This window comes from Otolemur garnettii, unplaced genomic scaffold, assembly GCF_000181295.1.
Source record: "Otolemur garnettii isolate 467f Iridium unplaced genomic scaffold, OtoGar3 scaffold00177, whole genome shotgun sequence".
Classification (NCBI taxonomy): Eukaryota; Metazoa; Chordata; class Mammalia; order Primates; family Galagidae; genus Otolemur; species Otolemur garnettii.
The window spans coordinates 2572131-2575765 of NW_003852572.1; the positions used below are offsets into that span (position 1 = coordinate 2572131).

The window sequence follows — 3635 nt, forward strand, 5'->3', positions numbered from 1 at the left end:
GATTAGATTTCAAATATTATCTACATTATTAACACAAAACCTGTGAGATTATATCAATTAAACATGTATCAGAAAATAAAGGGACTATAGAATTATTTATACAATCAGAATAATATAATACTGAACACACACATACATACAAGACATCATAAAGATCCCAAAGGGAACAGAACTGAAGTAAATTTAGCAGAAATATATTACTGTCTCAAAATGTGTTCTAAAGAAATGTCCTTTGGGAAGAGTATGAAGTAAGCATTTAATACTTGTACTTAACGCTTCTTATATATACATATGTGAACATTACTATCCTAGGAGAAACTAGTTATGGTAAATGAATAACTGAATGCTGTGTTTTTCATAAAATATTAAATATCATTATGAGCACAAACTTGTAAAATAAGCTCTGTTGAACAGTATGTTCTTTTACATATATTTGGGGATATCAGATGCTAAATTGCTTCTCTGCAATTAGAGATCCAGTATCCCACATGCTCTCCATGCCTCTCTCTAATTTCTGAGTTAGTTTCAGAAAGGAAAATCAGAATCAAATATGCTGATATTTCTTCTTATGCTGATATTTCTTTTTATGTTGAAAAACAAGAATTTTTTTTTTTTTTTTTGAAACAGAGCCTCAAGCTGTCCCCTTGGGTAGAGTGCTGTGGCATCATAGCTCACAGCAACCTCCAACTCCTGGGCTCAAGCAAGTCTCCTGCCTCAGCCTCCCAAGTAGCTGGGACCACAGGCACCTGCCACAACACCCAGCTATTTTTTGATTGCAGCCATCATTGTTATTTGGCAGACCTCTGGCTGGATTCAAACCCGCCACCTTGGGTGTACATGGCTGGTGCCTTAGCCACTTGAGCCACAGGTACCAATCCGAAAAACAAGAATTTTTAATACTCAACTGGTTTGTTCTGTTATTGATATGTGTATATAACTTAGATTATCTTGGTCATTTAAAAAGTAGAAACATCCAGTTATGATCCATAATAAGATTATAGTATATTCCACTTATGTTAAAAATTGCTTATGTGACATATTATTGGTAATCAATATTAATAATTTTTTCAGAATTAAAGCCTTGAACACTTCTAGCAATGTTTTCTAAAAATGAAAATGCTCTCTTTTAGTTTGAAAATATAAGATTCTAGTCTGGTTGAGGTGGCTCATACCTGTAATCCCAGCACTCTGGGAGGCCAAGGCAGGTGAATTGCCTGAGCTCACAAATTCAAGACCAGGTTGAGCAAGAGTGAGACCCCAAGGTGAATGCCTATAGTCCCAGCTACTTGGGAGGCTGAGGCAAGAGAATTGCTTGAGCTCAAGAATTTGAGGTTGCTGTGAGCTAAGTTGCCATAGCACTCTACCAAGGGTGACTGTTTAAAAAAAAAAGAAAAGAAAAGAAAATATGAGATTCTAATTTGGGGTGAAAGAAGAATGTGGATAAATGGTAGTATTAAAGGATAGTGATAAAGAAAATAACTTTACTAAAAGATCAGAACAGGTTTTGTAAGAAGACCACTGAGATGAGACTTTAGTGTCCTGACTTCTTAAGAAATCTCAACAAACTATTTGTAAAGAATCACTGATCCTGCCTGCTACCATTTTGGATGGAAAAGATATTAATCAGTGTTTAGTGACATCACATTTTATATGCGATCTTGACTTTTTTATGTTATATTTTCATAGATTTTGTTATAAACATGGTGCTGGAAAAGGTGAAGAGTTTGACAATAAGCTTTGACTATCTTAATGGCAGCAATGTCCCCATGTATTCCACTAGGGATAGCATCCCAGAAGGGTGAATTTAGAAGTTACTGGGGAAATCAGAATAAAATCTCTTAAACTTCATACAAGAGAATATGCAAAAGTATGCTGGACTGAATCTGGAAACACTGGCTCCAATATTGCCCTTACCCAGAACTGTACTAAAGAAGTAGAATATTTAACAATAAAGACATCTGAATTGGGCATGAAAGAGATGATGATAATTCTGAAGAAGGCATCAACACTATTCTTTCAGGAAGGCATGAATATGCATTCAGACTCCAGCTTTCACCAACACCTCATTCGAAGGCCGACACAGCAGTGTGCACTACTGAGTGAAAGCCAAATTGCACAGGCCTTGTCTTCTAACAGTACAATTAAAGAAGGAATTTACAGTCTTTGAGCACATAGATATCAACACTCCTTCATTGCTGTTTGTGCCCAGGCAGACACAAAAGAAAAAACACTCTGTTGCTTGCTTTGTACCTCAGGCCCAATATCCTTAAGTACCAAAATTGAAAGGAAGGTGAATCAATTCAGATATTTGCTGAGATTGAGAACTGTTTTTGCCAAAAGGTAGTGTCAAAGGCAGCCATTTACCCAACACAGGCCTCCTATGCCAAAGGGAAAATGAAGGAAGTAAAACAACTTGTGGCTAACTTGCATGGGGAATCCTTATCATCTGGAAAGACAGAGACGTGGAATGGCAAGTTGCTGAAAATTCTGCCAGTTTCTCCCTCTATCCTTGACTATAGTACAGTCCACATGGGATATTCACTAATAGTAGATGTGGATATTCCTGGAGTTATGGATTTATTTCTTAATTCGCCATTTGTCATTGGTACCATCCCTCTACATCCATTTGATAGCAGAACCTCAAGTGTAAGCTGTCAGTGTAGCATGAATATGAATTGGCTTAGTTTATCCCTTCTTGAAAGACGTGAAGCACCACCCAGCTATGCAGAAGTGATAATGGAGGAACAAATGTGGAACAATCTGGAACCAGCGAGTGCTTGTGATGACTTTGAGGGAGCTTTTCAAAGACCACCATTTGCATATATGCAGGAGTTTTGGTTCTTGCCTCCACCTCTTTATTCAGAGACTGATCTAAATAAATCCTGATCAGTCATCAGCAGATAGACCATCCTGCCCCTCTCATTGAAGGAATACTTGGTTGAATAAAGTTGATGTGGGTTCTGAACAGTATCTCTTCTGGCTGAGGACAGAGAAGTATCTTGGAAGAGGAAGTGGAATGTTTTTGCCCAGAAAAATGGCAAATACACGAAATAACCAGTGATCATGCTTTAGAATCCTACAGCAACATTCTCGGACTTATCCAACATACTTGGAGATCTAAGCTTTTCTCCTTTAAAACTGTCCCATATTAAAAGCAGTCTTCTTAGCCTATTGTTATATATGTCAAGATAAGAGAGATGACTTCCTTTTTTTGATTTGAAAATTTTGCACCTGCTCAATGCTTACATTGTGCAGTTCAATGTCACTACAGCTTTTCTTTTTTTCCATTTATGCCAACTCTTAATACTTTCTTAAATTTTGTTTGCAGTCAGCACAACAAGGAACAAAAGACAGCTTTGAAAAACATAAACATGAAAAAAATGCACTGACATTAAAAAAAAATTATAAAACCTCGACTTTATCTGTGTATGCACATGCTCAGAATTGTCCTACTAGGCTGATCATGTATCATCCCTTGACCTTGGATCCCATTGTGGATTTATTTACAAACATCAAATGCCTTTAAGCCTGTCTTTTTCACTGTATGTTTTGTGGCCTACTATAATAGATACTCAACAGATAATGTGAAGAAAAAAAGAGATAAGAGAAAGAAGTTAATAAGAGACTTTGTCAAA

General features: G+C 36.7%; 1 pseudogene; it reads left to right on the plus strand.

Annotated features, from left to right (window-relative positions):
- The first annotated feature begins 1700 nt into the window (after positions 1-1700).
- On the plus strand, positions 1701-2926 carry LOC100950874 (annotated as a pseudogene).
- Positions 2927-3635: the final 709 nt, after the last annotated feature.